Source organism: Pan paniscus, chromosome 14, assembly GCF_029289425.2.
Source record: "Pan paniscus chromosome 14, NHGRI_mPanPan1-v2.0_pri, whole genome shotgun sequence".
NCBI lineage: Eukaryota > Metazoa > Chordata > Mammalia > Primates > Hominidae > Pan > Pan paniscus.
Window position 1 is genome coordinate 74,676,791 of NC_073263.2, and position 19,172 is coordinate 74,695,962.

Sequence of the window (19,172 nt, forward strand, 5' to 3'; positions counted from 1 at the left end):
ACAGACAACATCAAAGGGCAGCTGTGCTTTTCTCAGAATAAAACAGCTGAGCTAAACAACCAAAACCAAACAGCTGTACTGCCTTTGGATTTAGTGTTGCATTAAAATTAGATGTTTTCTTTCCCCAGCCTTTTTTTTTTTCTTGGTGGAAGAAGCAATTGAAGAGTTTTATTTCAGACATAAATGTTATGTTCAAATCATTTGCACACAGCCCACAGTAAAATGTTAGTTATTACGGAAATCTGACTGATGGCATTGTCACTTATAAGGAGAGACCCTCTCAATTGTTTTCATTATTCAATACTACTTAATTATTTAGAATTTGCCTGTGTACAGTGAACGTCATTGATGTTGTAGATGTGAAAGTTGATTAAAACACCTTAAACTTGATTTTTATTTTATTTATTTTATTTTATTATTATTTTTTAGACGAGTTTTACTCTTGTTGCCCAGGCTAGAGTGTAATGGTGCAATCTCTGCTCACTGCAACCTCTGCCTCCCGGGTTCAAGCGACTCTCCTGCCTCAGCCTCCTGAGTAGCTAAGATTACAGGCGCACACCACCGCGCCTGGCTAATTTTTGTAGTTTTAGTAGAGACGGGGTTTCTCCATGTTGGTCAGGCTGGTCTCGAACTCCCAACATCAAGTGATTCGTCCGCCTCGGCCTCCCAAAGTGCTGGGATTACAGGCATGAGCCACTGCATCTGGCCACAAGTTTAATTTTTTCAGTTTTTTTTACTTGTTTCATTTTGTTCTGTACTGGGTAGCAAGGGAACGTTTTTGAACAAGGACAATTAATGTTGGATTACTATGTTAGGTTTACAGGAAGGGCCAGAGTCAGGGAAACCAGGAGCCTATTGAAAAACGTGAGAGAGCTGGGTGTGGTGAGAGGCCCAGGCTGGTTGGCTGATCCCTTGGCATTTTGGGAGGCCCAAGCTGGTGGATCCCTTGAGATCGACTGGAGCAACAAGAGGAAACCATCTCCACCAAAAGGAAAAAAAATAAAAGGGGGAAAGGTGATAAAGACATGAATTGGGCCGGGTGACGTGGCTCACGTCTGTAATCCCAGCACTTTGGGAGGCTGAGGTGGGTGGATCCTGAGGTCAGGAGTTCGAGACCTGCCTGACCAACATGGTGAAACCCCGTCTCTGCTAAAAATACAAAAAAAAAAAAAAAAAAAAAAATGCTGGGCGTGGTGGTGGGCACCTGTAATCCCAGCTACCTAGGAGGCTGAGGCAGGAGAATAGTTTGAACCCGGGAGGTGGAGGTTGCAGTGAGCTGAGATCGCACCACTGTACTCCAGCCTGGGCAACAGAGCGAGACTCCATCTCAAAAAAGAAAAAAAGACATGAAATGACGCATCGTGAAAAAAACATTTCCCTTTACCTCTTTGACCAAGAGAAACTAAGTGAACTTTTCTTTTCTTTTTGAAACAGGGTCTCCTTCCGTCACCCAGGCTGGAGTGCAGTGGTGTACTTGGTTCACTACAGCCTTGACTTCCTGGGCTCAAGGGATCCTCCCAGCTCAGCCTCCTGAGCAGCTAGGACTATCAGCATGGCCATGATGTCCAGCTAAAATTTTTATTATTTATTTATTTATTTATTTAAAGGACAAGACAGTGGATAACATTTTTAAATTTAAAATTAACTTTTTTTTTTTTTTTTTTTTGTTCAAACAGATTTTCACTAAGTTGCCCAGGCTGGTGTTGAACTCCTGGGCTCAAGTGATCCTCCCACCTGGGCCTTCCAAAGGGCTGAGATTACAAGTGTGAGCCATTGCACCCAGTCTGAACTTTTCATTTAGCTTACCTTTTCTTTTTTTTTTTTTTTTTTTGAGACAGAGTCTCGCTGTCACCCAGGCTGGAGTGCAGTGGCACGATCTTGGCTCACTGCAGGCTCTGCCCCCCGGGGTTCACGCCATTCTCCTGCCTCAGCCTCCCGCGTAGCTGGGACTACAGGGGCCCGCCACCTCGCCCGGCTAATTTTTTGTATTTTTAATAGAGACAGGGTTTCACCGTGTTAGCCAGGGTGGTCTCCATCTCCTGACCTCATGATCCGCCTGCCTTGGCCTCCCAAAGTGCTGGGATTACAGGCGTGAGCCACCGTGCCCGGCCAAAGCAACTACTTCATCTCCCTGTCGGGGAATCAGAATCCTGGAGCTTAAATGAGAAATTCCTAGATGCTCCATTCCTGATGTTCTTCTGTAAAATGAAGTTGGCCTTAAGTGCTTTAATTGCTTTTGGCTGATATCAGAGGTTTTCACTGGGTTATGCTTCTTTAAGGCAAGGACCATGCGTGGAGGGCCTTGAGCCCTGAGCACCTAAGCTTAGCACCTTAGAACGTGGCAGATGGGTGCTTATTAGATTTTTGTTGAAAAAATGCCTTCCAATTTTTTCATGTTTGATTTCATGGCTGTGCTGTAATTGCTCCCATGTTCTTAAACCCCTCTCATCCTCTTCATTCAGACAAACACAACCTGCTTTTCTGATGCTTACGCTTGGATGGGGTCCTTTCTCCAGCCTGTGGAGGCCTCTTTGTGTCACCAAATCATATTGTATTTTTTTTTTATTTTTTAATTTTTATATATTTTTTGAGACAGAGTTTCACTCATCACCCAGGTTGGAGTACAGTGGCATGATCTCAGCTCACTGGAACCTCTGCCTCCAGGTTCAAGTGATTCTCCTGCCTTAGCCTCCCATGTAGCTGGGATTACAGGCATGCACCACCACACTTGGCTAATTTTTTGTTGTTGTTGTTGTTTTTCTTTTTGAGATGGAGTCTCACTCAGTCGCCCAGGCTGGAGTGCAGTGGTGTGATCTCAGCTCACTGCAACCTCTGCCTCCCGGGTTCAACAATTCTCCTGTCTCAGCCTCCCTAGTAGCTGGGACTACAGAAGCCTGCCACCACTCCCAGCTAACTTTCGTATTTTTAGTAGAGACAGGGTTTCACCATACTGGTCAGGCTGGTCTCAAACTCCTGACCTTAGGTGATCCATCCACCTCAGCCTCCCAAAGTGCTGGGATTACAGGCGTGAGCCACCACACCTGGCCATATTGTATATTCTTTAAAACAACAACAAAAAAGCTCATTAGATTTTTCCCAGCTGAGTTCAACTCTTTGCCTTCTCCTATTTGTTTCTGACCACTCTACCAAAACCCACTTTAATCTAATAGCCAAGTGTTAAAGCTCCTCAGTTACTCAAAATCTACTTACTGGCAGATTGCAGGAGCCTTGGAGGAGGTAAGGTCTTGGCATTTTTTTAGTGAGTCTTGCCCTAGGTCCCTGGTTTCTAAATCTGGCCAGGTGTCATCATTGGAGGAACTAGTTAAACATCTGCATTCCTGGCACCATTCCAGCCTCGGTGACTCAGAATTTGGGGTGTGCTGCCCCCAGCCTCCAAAGAGTACAGCAGGAGCCTCAGGAATTTGAATTTTAACAAGTGTTCCAGGCAATTCTGATACCTGGGCAGATAGTCCAAACATTTAGTGTAAATTCCTTCCAGGGTAAGCAAAGGGACAAGGGAGAAGGATGAGTTCAAATTTTGGCAGAGATTGGGAGTGAGTCTGACTATCCGTCCATGTTGTCTATGTATTTTTACTCTTCTCTTTAGAGCCTACATTTTCCTCCATGCCTTCCATGGTTGACTTGTAGACTGACTCTAAAGGACAAGGACTTGCTACTTCATTGGTATCAGAAGCAGGAATTTCTATGAAAATGAATAGACCTGAATTCTTTTATCTTACAATCCTGGAATTGTTAGGAATCTTAAAGGTCACTTAGTGACCTTATTTAGTGGGACACCTTAGATATCCAAAGGACAAGCAATGACATCAAGATTAGCAACTCACATAATTGTGGTGAGCCACCCAGGGCAGGCCTTCCCTGAGGCTTCCAGCCTGAAGTCTCCAGCACTGCAAGCGGAGAGATCAGAAAGTCAGGAGTAGGCCTACGCTGGGAGAAAAGCAGGGGGCTGCGCACAGGAAAATGAAGGGAGATCAGATGGTATATGGAGAGCAAAGAGGGAGTGGAAGAGGAATGTGGGTGAGAACAATCTTTCAGTGCACTCAAACACAAAGGAATTCACTTACTTACTCCCCAAACACCTGCGAATTATCTCCTTAGAACCTGATCTGATGCTAACCACAGGTCTTGCCCTCAAGGAGCTCTCAATCTAGTGGGATAGACAAATACCCATGACAATAGAGAGTGATAAGTCTAACAATAGAGGCAGACTCCAGGAGTAAGGTAAGAATATGTGCAAACACACCAGCCCCAAGGGTTTGTGGAGCCCTTAGAATTTATTTACAGTATTGGATATAACGGCAACATTAAAATATGCAAGCTAGCCAGGCACAGGTGGCTCATGCCTGTAATCCCAGCACTTTGGGGTGCTGAGCCAGAAGGATCCTTTGAGCCCAAGAGTTTGAGATCAGCCTAAGTAACATAATGAGACCCTGTCTCTACAAAAACTAAAAAAATTAGCGTGGCATGGTGGCAAATCCACCTCAGGAGGTTTGAGGTGGGCCCAGAAATTTGAGGCTGCAATGAGTTATGATCTATGATCAGGCCACTGCACTCCAGCCTGTGCAACAGAGTGAGACCCTGTCTTTAAAAAACAAAATAAATACAAAATAAAATACATGAGCTAAACAGAAAGACTATATCCAGTTGTTTTTAGAATCGTTTTAAACTTTTTTGTTTGTTTGTTTCAGCCAGAGTCTCTCTCTGTTGCTCAGGCTGGAGTATGGTGGCTCGATTCGACTCACCACAACCTCCGCCTCCCAGGTTCAAGTGATTCTCCTGCCTCAGCCACCCCAGTAGCTGGGATTACAAGTGCATGCCACCATGCCCGGCTAATTTTTGTATTTTTAGTAGAGATGGGGTTTCATCATGTTGGCCAGGCTGGTCTCCAACTCCTGACCTCAAGTGATCCTCCAGCCTTGGCCTCCCAAATGGTGAGATTACAGGTGTGAGCCACTGTGCCTGGCCTATTTTAAACTTGTTAAGTGTTAAATAGAGCATTGCTAGTAAAACAAACAAACAAACAAACAACAGCAACAACAACAAAAAACAGAAAATAATCAACTTTCTGGTAATATCTGAACTTGAACCAGATGTTATGAAGAAATGGCTATCGGCTGGGTGCGGTAGCTCATGCCTGTAATCCCAACACTTTGGGAGGCTGAGGCGGGTGGATCACTTGAGGTCAGGAGTTTGAGACCAGCCTGGCCAACATGGTGAAACCCTGTCTCTACTAAAAATACAAAAATTAGCTGGGCATGGTGGTGTGTGCCTGTAATCCCAGGACCACCTCCCACCTCAGCCTCCCAATCCCACTCCCATGTCACTGAGGCTGCAGTGAGCCTTGATCACACCACTTTACCCCAGCCTGGGTGACAGAGTGAGACCCTGTCTCAAAACAAACAAAAAAGAAATGGCTATCATGGATATAATGAAGAAATAGAAATTTTATAATGTATTAAAAGAAATTTCATGTAAGAATTGTTCACATGAGACAAATGTCCTGTAGAAAGAAAAATTACCTTGAGCTAAAATGAGAACTTGCTAAATTCCTCTTTCTTATTCTCTTTTTGGAAATAATCAGCTTTCTTTAAAAATGTAAATAGGCTGGGCGTGGTAGCTCAAGCTTGTAATCCCAGCACTTTGGAAGGCTGAGGAAGGCGGATCATGAGGCCAGGAGATCGAGACCATCCTGGCTAACACGGTGAAACCCCGTCTCTACTAAAAATACAAAAAATTAGCCGGGCGTTGTGGCGGGTGCCTGAAGTCCCAGCTAGCCGGGAGGCTGAGGCAGGAGAATGGCGTGAACCCGGGAGGCGGAGCTTGCAGTGAGCCGAGATTGCGTCACTGCACTCCAGCCTGGGCGACAGAGTGAGACTCCGCCTCAAAAAAAAAAAAAAAAAAAAGTAAATATTTCTTTTTGGGATAATGTGACAAATGAATACACTTTGCCTTCCTCTCCCTCCCACACCCTCACTTGTAATCACAAAGCTATTGTTGAATGCTAGGTACCAAAGGTATTTTACTGCTGTGATATAAAATGGCAATTGTGTGAATGTAGATTTTAAGATTTCTCAGGGATGGAGCCGGGTGTGTGGCTCATACCTGAATCCCAGCACTTTGGGAGGTCAAGATGAGTGGATCACTTGAGGTCAGGAGTTCAAGACCAGCCTGGCTAACATGGTGAAACCCCATCTCTACTAAGAATACAAAAATTAGCTGGGCGTGGTGGTGCACACCTGTAATCCTAGCTACTTGGGAGGCTGAGGTTGGAGAATCGCTTGAATCTGGGAGGTGGACTTTGCAGTGAGCTGAGATCATGCCATTGCACTCCAGCCTGGGTGACACAGTAAGACTCCATCTCCAAAACAAAACAAAACAAAAAACTTCTCGGGGTAGACTGGATAGGAGAAGAAAAAAACCAAAAACTGAAGGTGCCCCAGACTATTAGTATCAGGGCAGGGATAGTGCAGAGAAAGGAAGTAGGAATTATTTGGAGTCTGAGAAAGGAAAAAAAGAAAATATTCTAAACATGGAAATGGTTGTAATTCGGAAATATCAGACATTATAGTTTAGACCTATACAGAGGAAAGTAAACATTCGAAGTGTATTATCTTATTGATTAGCAAGGAAAAAATATATCTTCATCTTTTAATAAAGAACTCCTAGGCTGGGCGTGGTGGCTCACGCCCATAATCCCAGCACTTTGGGAGGCCGAGCAGGGCAGATCACCTGAGGTTGAGAGTTCGAGACCAGCCTGACCAACATGGAGAAACCCCGTTTCTACTAAAAATACAAAATTAGCTAGGCGTGGTGGTGTGTACCTGTAATCCCAGCTACTTGGGAGGCTGAGGCTGGAGAATCAGTTGTACCTGGGAGGTGGAGTTTGCGGTGAGCTGAGATCGTGCCATTGCACTCCAGCCTGGGCAACAAGAGCGAAACTCTGTCTCAAAAAAGCAAACGAACAGCAAAAAGAACTTCTGAATCAGGAGTGCTGTAGGAAGTTTCAAGGGTAGGAATATTATACTTTTATAATCTACTCTTGTAATTGTTAGATTAATTGAAAATTAATAGTCAATCTGGCCTAGTCAATAATAAAGTTAGTTGGAATAAAATCCAATGCTTAAAATTATTATAATTCAGTTAGTAAATGCCAACTGTATGCTTAGCTTTAAATAAAATTTAAAAGATGGCCCTGTTTTCCTCTAAGATTATATAAGGTTCTTACTGCAATGGAATCCTAAGTCGTTTTATACAGCTTTTCATTTCTTTTTTTCTTTTTTTCTTTTTCTTTTTATTTTTTTATTAGCACAAACGCATTTATTTATTAACCAAAGGGATGATCCTAATTAATCCAACACACTTTGAAATAGCTGCATGTAAAATGTTTGTAATAAAGATAATTGAACACAGTAATGAAAAAAAAAAAAAAAAAACCAGTATGGAGATTGGCTCATTGAACTGAGCTTGGTCATTCTCTTAGTTAACTCCTGTCCAAAGTGATGATGGAATTTTTATTCTACTTTTTCATAGATCCGAGTACAGGCGACGTGGTTCATGACACACACCACCACTAATTTCCCATCTTTCAATTTTCTTGTTATTGTGCTTTCCTTCCCATCCCACTCCTGATGCTGAACCAATGCACCATCTGTAAAGTTGCAGACAGTCTGAGTTTTTCTGCCATCAGCTGTGGTTTCTTCAAACTTCTCTCCCAGGGGACAAGAAAACTGTGTTGTTTTCAAAGTGCTCTCAGTTTTTATGGTGAGGTTTTTGCCATCTCAAGTGACGATACAATCTGGCTTGGCCATTGCGCCCATTTTTCGCAAAGCTATTCCCACTCCTAGCTCCTTCATGTATTCATCAAAGCCTTTGCTGTCCACCAGGTGCCATCTTCCTTCCAGCTGCTGAACTGTGGCCATGGTGGGTGCGGGCGGGCTGGCATGCAGAGAGTGGTCTGCGTCGGCGTGGCAGCGTGCTGTCACAGCTTTTCATTTCTAACAACTAGGTTGAATCTGTGCTACACAGATTTGGTTATTAATAGATATAATTCAGCCTTCTTCACTGAAATCGGTGCTTCCTTTTATTTCTTTCTGCTCCTGATGCAAGCTAGGCACACACTAGGCATTCAAAAATATTTGTTGACTGATGAAAAGTCACTGAATATGCACAATCAGAGTTTACCATTTTGAACTGCTACAGAAAACAGTTTAAAACTGTGGATTCAATAGTCCATGGTCATTTCAACTCATATCTTTTTCCCAAGTATCGGGAAAATATTTTCTGGACAGATTTTTCTCCAGTAAAACTGAAACCTAAATTTGATCTATTTATTCAGAGTTCAGGCCCAACACTTAAATTATAGGAAGGTATGTCTATAATTCCAAATTCACTCCAAATGGACTTTCAGCCCAGGGGAGCTAACTAATGGCCTCAATTCTTCCACTCCTTTCCCTGCTGCAGGAATCAGTCCCCTGGACTCTGATGTGTGGCTGGGTTGGCTGGGTTGCCCTGGGCAGACTTATTAGCTTGGACTCTTTCGCATGCAAAAGATAGCACCTGTGTGACTGTACATATTGAAAATGCAATTGCAGGTGTATTTGCAAATTGGATTTTGAGGGGGAAATTTAAGCAAATCCTTTTGAAAGCAAATCCCTCCAAGGAGTGAGTAATAAAGAAACAAGAAGAAAGGTGACAATCAAAAACCTATTAAAATCTAGTTTCCAGAGAAGAAGCTGACTGTCTAATGACATTTATGCTTTCATAGCTAGGCATTTAACAGTCATTTTGTGTCAGTTGCTTCCTTTATACATGTCACGTGGCACATTTTTCAGTTTTCTGTATTTCTGAGACCTTAATCCCAATCACTCTTAAATGCTTGAAATGAGCCCATGTTCCTAAAAGGAGGGGGTTTTTGTCCACCTGAATTTCTCTGCAGGAATCTACAATGATGCCTCAAGCATCAGTATATGAAGTCAAGCACTGTCATTCATCCAATTCATTCATTCCATTCATTCTTTTAGTTAGCCCTAAAACTCCATGGTAAATTATTATGGCCAAGAGAAGGCTAAACCAACCAGCTGTTTAAAAACATTAGAATTTGGGATCGCAATGAAGTTATGTGTCTAAACTAAAGGCAGAAATTATTATTATTTTATTTATTTATTTATTTATTTATTTTTTTGAGACGGAGTCTCGCCCTGTCGCCCAGGCTGGAGTGCAGTGGCACGATCTCGGCTTACTGCAATCTCCGCCTCCTGGGTTCACGCCATTCTCCTGCCTCAGCCTCCCAAGTAGCTTGGACTACAGGCGCCTGCCACCATGCCCGGCTAATTTATGTATTTTTAGTAGAGACGGGGTTTCACCGTGTTAGCCAGGATGGTCTCGATCTCCTGACCTCGTGATCCGCCCACCTCTGCCTCCCAAAGTGCTGGGATTACAGGCGTGAGCCACCGTGCCCGGCCGAAATTATTCTTATTTGATTAATCACTGATACCTTTAGTTCCCATTTGTTTGTTTCCTTTATTTTTTGCTTTTGTTAATTCCAATGCCTAACCCCCAAACGTTTACCCTCACTGCTCAATTTTGCATCTGAACGTTATTTGCTACTGCTGCTGTATTTCTCTGGGTTTAAAACGGGACAGTAGTAGATATGAGGAATCAAGAGCAGTAGAAACCTAGATCTTACATTTTGGTCAGATTGTAAACGTGTGATGACAATAAGATGTGATCAACTTTTTGACCTTACCCTTCAGCTCTCCAACTGACATTGGTTGTTTGGAGGGGGACAAATCCTGACTCAGGATCCAAGTATCTTTCTTCCCCTCCATGGTAAAGAATGTAATTCTAATTGGGAAAAGAGGACAGAATTATCAAGTTTTAACACATCAACTGGTTTCTAAAGTACTTCTGGAATAGTCTAGTATGAATGTCTTTAAAAAGTGGGGCTGGGATTTTATTTGATCTTTGTTGGTTTCTATCAATTGCGGTGCTGGAGCCTGTTAAAAATAAATGCTATATAGAGACACGTTTTCCGAAAGCAAAACCTGATGTCTGCAAAACTTACAGGCTCATGGGTTTCTAATTGGGAGTGTGCACACAGACCCCTCCAAGGTAAATACATACATTCTAAATTTACCCGAGCGCTTTAAGCAGCTCTTAACATCCTATGACAAGGAGAACATTTGTTAATCAGAAAAATTACAACCTATTCATACTTATTGTTTGATTATTTCTCTGCTGACCTCTGAGGTCCCATTGTTGATTGAATTAGTTATAGTAACTCATATTTATTTTAGCAACTAGCTAATATAAATGCAAACTCTTCTTATCACCAGATGATTGATAGGCACATTAAGAAGTTGTTCAACAGGTTGCTTGGTTTGAAGAAATGTTTAAATCCTGATGGGTTACCTTTTTATCAGCAAAGAGTGGGAATTAGCACAGATAAGCCCATGGTAACAAAAATTTTATTTTCGAAGTGGAATGTTGTCAGTTCTTTGTATTTGATTTTGCTTGAAGCAGTAGATTCTATCAGTTCCCTTTTATAGATTTAAATGTATTTTGGAGGTATTGCTTTTCTATTGTTGACTGGAGAAGGTATCCTATAAAGAATATTATCGAGCAGCTGAAGGTGATGAAGTATCTGTTGAAACTAATCTGACTTTCCTTCTTCTTTCTGTTTTGTTTTTGCATAAAACGTCCATTTTGTAAAGGCTTTCAGGCACTTGAACTAAGTTAGCCCCACAAATGCCTAACATTTTTTTCACTGGTAAAAGTACTGTTTTGATTCTTTTTTTTTTTTTTTTTTTTTTTTTTGTGACGGTGTCTCTCTGTGTTGACAGGCTGGAGTGCAGTGGCACGATCTCGGCTCACTGCAACCTCCACCTCCTGGGTTCAAGCGATTCTCCTGCCTTAGCCTCCCAATTAGCTGGGATTACAGGCACGTGCCACCACATCCAGCTAATTTTTGTATTTTCAGTAGAGATGGGATTTCACCATGTTGGCCAGGATGGATGGTCTCGATCTCTTGACCTCATGATCCACCTGCCTCGGCCTACCAAAGTACTGAGATTACAGGAGTGAGCCACCAAGCCCGGCTAATTTTGGTATTTTTAGTAGAGACGGGGTTTCACCGTGTTGGCCAGACTGGTTTTGAACTCCTGACCTCAGGTAATCTGCCAGCCTCAGCCTCCCAAAGTGCTGGCTTGAGCCACTGCGCTTGGCTTCTTCTTCTTCTCCTCCTCCTCCTTCTTTTTTTTTTTTTAAATGGAAACTTGAGCACAATAGGGTAAGGTAAATTGCCGATGGCTATCCAATAGGTGAGTGACAGGATTAAAGTTCATAGGTCCTCATCCTTAATCTGGTCATTGGTGTACAGGCCCAGCAGGGCTTCTTAACAACTGGCTGTGATTTTCATTATAATATCTCTTCCTGAGGACATAGGTAATTTAGTGATAAGCACTAGAGAAAGGTCTAAATATGGACATGATGGGTTAGTCAAAAGAAATGACTGAAAATTTCTTCTTGATTGGAAACTGAATAATGTTCCTAGAAAATTCTGTTGAAGCCGGGTGCAGTGGCTCACGCCTGTAATCCCAGCACTTTTGGAGGCTGAGGCCCCGGGGGGGATCACCTTAGGTCAGGAATTCAAGACCAGCCTGACCAATATGGTGAAACCCGAGTCTCTACTAAAAATACAGAATTAGCCGGGCATGGTGGTCCATGCCTGTAATCCCAACTAGTTGGGAGGCTGAGGCAGGAGAATCGCTTGAACCTGGGAGGCAGATGTTGCAGTGAGTGGAGATTGTGCTATTGCACTCCAGCCTGGGCAACAAGAGTGAAACTCCATCTCAAAAAAAAAAGAAAAGAAAAGAAAAGAAAATTCTGTTGAATAATGCCTCGACTTCCAAAAGGTGTCTGATGATATGTCAGGACTTTTCACAGCACCTCAATTTATTATTATCATTACTATTATTATTATTATTTTTTTAGAGACAGGATCTTGCTCTGTTGCCTAGGCTGGAGTGCAGTGGTTCGATTGTAGCTCACTATAACCTCAAATTCCTGGGCTCAAGTGATCCTTTCACGTCAGCCTTTTGAGCAGCTGGGAATATAGTAAAGGCATGTGCCACCATGACTGACTAATTTTTAATTTTTTTTTTTTGTAGCGATAAGGCCTTTTTTTTTTTTTTTTGAGATAGATTCTCACTCTGTTGCCCAGTCTGGAGTGCAGTGGTGCGATCCTGGCTCATTGCAACCTCTGCCTCCCAGGTTCAAGCGCTTCTCCTGCCTCAGCCTCCTAAATAGCTGGGATTACAGGCACGCACCACCATGCCCGGCTAATTTTTTTTTTTTTTTTTTAAGACAGAGTTTCACTCTTGTTGCCCAGACTGGAGCGCAATGGCATGATCTCAGTTCACCGCAACCTCTGCCTTGCGGGTTCAGGTGATTCTCCTGTCTCAGCCTCCCGAGTGGCTGGGATTATAGGCATGCGCCACCACACTGAGCTAATTTTTGTATTTTTAGTAGAGATGGGGTTTCTCCATGTTGTTCAGGCTTGTCTTGAACTCCTGACCTCAGGTGATCTGCTGTCTTTGGCCTCCCAAAGTGTTGGGATTACAGGCACAAGCCACTGCACCTGGCCACTTTTTGTACTTTTTTAGTAGAGGTGGGGTTTCACCATGTTGGCCAGGCTGGTCTTGAACTTCTGACATCAGGTCATCCACCCACTTTGGCCTTCCAAAGTGCTGGGATTACAGGTGTGAGCCATCACGTCCAGCCTAGATAGGGTCTTGCTAAGTTGCCCAGGCTGGTCTCGAACTCCTGGGCTCAAGGGATCCTCTCGTTTCTGCTCCCCAAAGCACTGGGATTACAGTGTGAGCCACTGCACCCTGCAGGACCTTAATTTCCCTTTTCATTTTTTTTTTTTGAGAAGGAGTTTCACTCTTGTCGCCCAGGCTGGAGTGCAGTGGTGCGATCTCAGCTCACTGCAGCCTCTGCCTGCCAGGTTCAAGCGATTCTCTTGCTTCGGCCTCCCGAGTAGCTGGGATTACAGGTGCCCGCTACCATGCCCGGCTAATTTTTATATTTTTATAGAGATGGGTTCACCATGTTGGCCAGGCTGGTTTCAAACTCCTGACATCAGGTGATCCACCCATCTTGGACTCCCAAAGGGTTAGGTTTACAGGCTTGAGCCATCGTGCCCAGCCCCTGTTTTAATTTAATCAATTCCCATACCCTTTTGGTAATTTTTTAATTTCAGAATTGCCCTGCATAGAATTCTATTTCTTGGTATTTGCTTCATAGAATTTTTACAAGATGATATAGTAATCCAAGCAATTCTATATAAAAAGTCACTACAAATTCTCTATAAAAAGTCTCTACTAAGAATACAAAAATTAGCCAGGTGTAGTGGCAGGCGCCTGTAATCCCATCTACCTGGGTGGTTGAGGCAGGAGAATCACTTGAACTCGGGAGGCGTATGTTGCGGGGAGCCAAGATCTGGCCACTGCACTTCGGCCTGGTTAACAGAGTTAGACTCTCTCAAAAAATAAAAAAAAAAAAAACAACTCGCCTAGAGTCACCTGCTAGAGGTTTCCGGCTATTTGGAGATTTGCTGGCTCTGCTGTGGACATGATGGCATATTCGTGGATGATATGGAGAGTGACAAAATGGCTGAGTGTCTAATTATTAATCAAATCACAGATTCATATCTCTCTCCCCCTCCTCCACTAGTTTCCTTGGAGACACAGTTTCTTGTCAATTTTTTGAATTGCATTAATATTAACTATGACTTTGAATCAGGAAGAATGCAAAATATCTGAAGAGTAGTATTTATATCTTCCACGTGACATTTGCATCACATGGATAAACGTTAAAAATGTTCTTGAGAACACGGGAAAATAAGGAAATAGAGTTCAAAAATAAAGTATAGAACTTGTTAGACTAGTTTCTGTTTAAAACTCGGTGGATTATACCTCTTTGTTTTAAACCATTAGAACAGCAATGATTAAATATCAGATTCCTTAAAGAGTCACCAGTTCCTTTTGGAAAGTTTTGATTAAAGCATTGTATTTATTAAACTGTTCTACCCACACATCTTGCCTTCAAGATGTTGTTTTTCCCACGTCTACTGTTTTATTACATGACAGTTATTGAAAGGTTAGATGTGGTTTAATTTCTCAAGGTTTATTTTTATATGTCATAAATCAAGCTTTGTTTTTTTTTTAATACTTTACAAGAAGCAGTGTGGTCTGTTCAAATGGGGTGTCGGGAGACCTGGGTTCTATTTCTGACTATGACGTGTGACTGGGTAAGTCGATGAATTCATCAGTGTCTCAGTCTCCCTAGCCATGTAATGGGGATAATAATATCTCCCTTTTACCTACTTCACAGTTTTTTTTTTAAAGGATTAATTAGTTGATGTTTGCAAGTCACTCTGAGCTCCTTTGATAAAATACAAAGCACCATTATTTATGACAATAATAATAGTGTCTCGACCAGTACGTTTCCTTTCATCCAAGGATGGCAAAGTACTTTACCACTGGGATTGCAGCTTTACAGCAGATTACTGTGTGGTGGCTGGCTCTCCCTGAAGAAACAGATGGTAATGAGCAGTCTGGTTTTCACTAGAGAGTAATTAAGTCTCCCACCAACTCATTGAATCATTTGCATAAACTTCCCAAGACAGAAGTGCAGCTCCTGAAAGAGCTGGGAGAAGCTGAATTGGGCTCTCATCCCTCATTACTATTTATAAACAAGTCACAGGGGATGTGGATCTTGGAATATCAATATTTTCAACCCCTAAATCGATTTGCTGAAAGGTTGCTAAAGCATGGGAATATTTAGACAACAGGTAAATTAGGTTCAACAAAAACATACATGTAAGAAGCATGGGTTACCTGAGGGTCTTTCAGGTTGTGTAGACCAATTACGTACAAGTCCTGTGATCTCTCCTTGGCAGTCTGGTTAGACTAACTTTCTGTTAATTGACAAAGATGAATTAAGTGCCTGACTCGTGTGCCTGTCTCAGGTTATTAAGAAGAAAAGTGTGCGATGTGGTCCCTGCCCTCAAGTTGTTTACAACGTATTTGAGAAGATGAAACTAAGATACAGGAAACAATTAGTGGAGTATGGAAGAGAGCATATAATTAAGGGCTAAATTGTGTGGAACAGACCACAGGACGTTGAAAGAAGGAAGTGGTCTATATGGACCAGTGTAGTTCAGGAACGCTTCACCAAACACGTGAATTAAAGAAGCACATTTTCCATGTACTCCATAAATATATAGACCCACTATATACCCACAAACATTCAAATTTTTGTTTGAATGAATATATCTATATAGAATATCTATATAGAATATCTATATAGAATATCTATATAGAATATCTATATAGAATATCTATATAGAATATCTATATAGAATATCTATATAGAATATCTATATAGAATATCTATATAGAATATCTATATAGAATATCTATATAGAATATCTATATAGAATATCTATATAGAATATCTATATAGAATATCTATATAGAATATATAGAATCTATATAGAATCTATATAGAATATCTATATAGAATATATAGAATCTATATAGAATATCTATATAGAATATCTATATAGAATATATAGAATATCTATATAGAATATATAGAATCTATATAGAATATCTATATAGAATATCTATATAGAATATATAGACTCTATATAGAATATCTATATAGAATATCTATATAGAATATATAGAATCTATATAGAATATCTATATAGAATATATAGAATCTATATAGAATATCTATATAGAATATCTATATAGAATATATAGAATCTATATAGAATATCTATATAGAATATCTATATAGAATATATAGAATCTATATAGAATATCTATATAGAATATCTATATAGAATATATAGAATCTATATAGAATATCTATATAGAATATCTATATAGAATATATAGAATCTATATAGAATATCTATATAGAATATCTATATAGAATATATAGAATCTATATAGAATATCTATATAGAATATCTATATAGAATATATAGAATCTATATAGAATATCTATATAGAATATCTATATAGAATATCTATATAGAATATCTATATAGAATATCTATATAGAATATCTATATAGAATATCTATATAGAATATCTATATAGAATATCTATATAGAATATATAGAATCTATATAGAATATCTATATAGAATATCTATATAGAATATATAGAATCTATATAGAATATCTATATAGAATATATAGAATCTATATAGAATCTATATAGAATATCTATATAGAATATATAGAATCTATATAGAATATCTATATAGAATATATAGAATCTATATAGAATATATATACAGAATATATATAGAATCTATATAGAATATATATACAGAATATATACAGAATATATATAGAATATATATACAGAATATATATACAGAATATATATAGAATATATATAGAATATATATACATAAATAAATAAATTTTATATATATATATATATATATATATTTTGAGACAGGGTCCAGCCCAGGCTGGAGTGCAGTGGCATGATCTCACCGCAACCTCAACCTCCTGAGCTCAACCCATCCTCCCACTTCAGCCTCCCGCATAGCTGGGACTACAGGCATGTGCCACCACGCCTGTCTAATTTTTGCATTATTTGTAGAGACAGGGTTTCACCATGTTGCCCAGCCTGGTCTGGAACTCCTGAGCTCAAGAGATCTGTCCTTCTTGGCTTCCCAAATTGCTGGGATTAAAGGCGTGATCCACTGTGCCCAGCCCAGAATAAAAAAATTAAAAAAAAATTAAGGAAAAAAAAGCATGTTTTCCACAGGACCGGTATATGAAGGGACAGTGTGCTTGTGTTGGAAGATAAGGCAGAGAGGGAGACTTGACTCTGGTAATGCGGGGCTTTGGTAGCCAGGCAGGGAGGAAGAAGAACAGAGAACTCAGAGAACTTTCATAGTCAGGCAGAGGAGTCTGGACCTAATTTAATTTACTTTCTTTTATTTTCTTTCATTTATTTATTTTTTTTAAAGAGACAGGGCCTTACTTTGTCACCCAGGCTGGAGTGCAGTGGTGTAATCATGGCTCACTGTAACCTCAAACTCCAGGCTCAAGTGATCCTTCTACCTCAGTCTCCCAGTAGCGGGGATTGCAGGCATATGTCATCATGCCTGGTGAATTTTTAAATTTTTTTGTAGAGATGGCACTTTGCTATGTTGCCCAGGCTGATCTCAAACTTCTGTGCTCAAGCAATCTTGCCACCTTGACCTCCTAAAGTGCTAGGATTACAGGCATGGAGCCACTGCACCTGGCCCACTTATTTTTAAAGACTTCAGAACATAGGGACTCAGCCGGGTGCAGTGACTCATGCCTGTAATCCCAGCATTTTGGGAGGCTGAGGTGGGAGGATCATCTGAGGTCAGCAATTCGAGACCAGCCTGACCAACATGGCGAAACCCCGTGTCTACTAAAAATACAAAAATTAGCCGGACATAGTGGCGGGTGCCTGTCATCCTAGCTACTCGGGAGGCAGAAACGAGTAGCTGGACCTGGGAATCAAGAATTGCTTGAACCCAGGAGGCAGAGGTTGCAGTGAGTGGAGATCATGCCTCTGTACTCCAGCCTGGGTGACAGAGCGAGACCCATCTCAAAAAAACAAAACAAAACAAAGCAAAAACAAAACAAAACAACAAAAAAGAAAAGAACACAGGACCTGAGAAAAGCAGTATTTTGTAATGATTCTTTGGCAACAGTATGCAGGAATCGCTGGAGCAGAAAAGACACCCGAAGCAGGGAGGCTGGCTGGAATTGGATACAGTAATCTAGAGTGGGTAAACTTTATCTAGAAGGATTGTGGTGGACATGGAGAGAAATAAGTAAAAATAGAGCTTTAAATGAGAGTTTACTACATGCTGGAAAGGCATGTTATTCTCATAACAACCCAAGGTGATACTGATATAAATTCATGTTAGCATTGATTTTCTGATATGGAAACTGTGGTTGAGGAGGTGAACTTGTGACTTGGACCCAGAGGTGGTATGTCTTAGAGCCAAGGTTTGAGCCCCGTATGAATCCTAAATCACTATTTAGATGGAAGAGATTAATGTGGGAGAAGCAGACATTTTGGCCAAAGAATAGCCATTCAGTCTAGCTAGGAAAACCCTGGGTTAGACAAACTTAAAAACAGGTCATTTTCTCTCCCTTAATTTCTAGACCTCTATGGTGTCCTCTAGGGTGTCCTAGACCTTTATGGGGCTATTGCACATAGTGAATCTGCAAGAGAATTTAGTCTGAGGAGCATGTCTACACTGGCGTCGTGCAGAAGGCATTTGGAAAATGCTGGCGTGAAATCTTCCTTCCTAGCCATGCTAAGCTCCAAAATCAGGAATACCAGGGGGCCATCAGGACTGGAAGTGAGGGTATTCCAGGGACTGCTAGAGAGCCAGAGGTTAGGACTGGGGTTAAGCAAAAGCAGAAAATAAGAGAAGCAGACACAGGAGGCAGCTATCAGCCTGACAAACTAGATTCAGGGACTTGCGCATTCAAAGTGGGAAGGTTTAGGTCACAGGCAAATTAGTTCCAGAGAGAACCTAGTGCCTGGAAGTCCAGTTTCTGCTGCCTGCTGCTGGGTCCTTCCTTGCCTCACCTGACTGGACTCTGCCAGGTCAGCCTGTCTCTACTTCGGCATCTCAAAGCGTTAAGGCCGAGCAGCTGATGCTCTTGATGCGGGGCTTAACAGAGGTTAGTAGTTTTTCCTGGTTAGAAAAAGTGTAAGAGAATTAGGTTGTAGCGGGAGTGGTTTGATTTGGTTGATACCCTGGAGGCCCAGAGTTGTGAAATTTTACTTTGACTCAAGATGAAATTGGGAGTAATTCTAGTGAGAAAAGAAAGTGCTTGAGGAAGAGGATTCTTGCTGAAATCTGAGGCTTTGGAAGGAGAAAAGGTTAAAACAAAACTACAGCTGAGTTTAAAACCCAATACCCCTTAAACACTGGCTGGCTTTAAAACTCTACTACAAATGATTAGAGCATTAGCCATGATTTCTAAAGCTTGCAATTTCACTTATGAATCTACACACTGATTACATTTTGGATACATTTGGCAGCCAAAGTAGACC

At 41.1% G+C, this 19,172-nt stretch overlaps 1 pseudogene; it reads right to left on the reverse strand.

The window, feature by feature from the left end:
- Positions 1-7,072: 7,072 nt before the first annotated feature.
- On the reverse strand, positions 7,073-8,013 carry LOC100990337 (fatty acid-binding protein 5-like; annotated as a pseudogene).
- Positions 8,014-19,172: the final 11,159 nt, after the last annotated feature.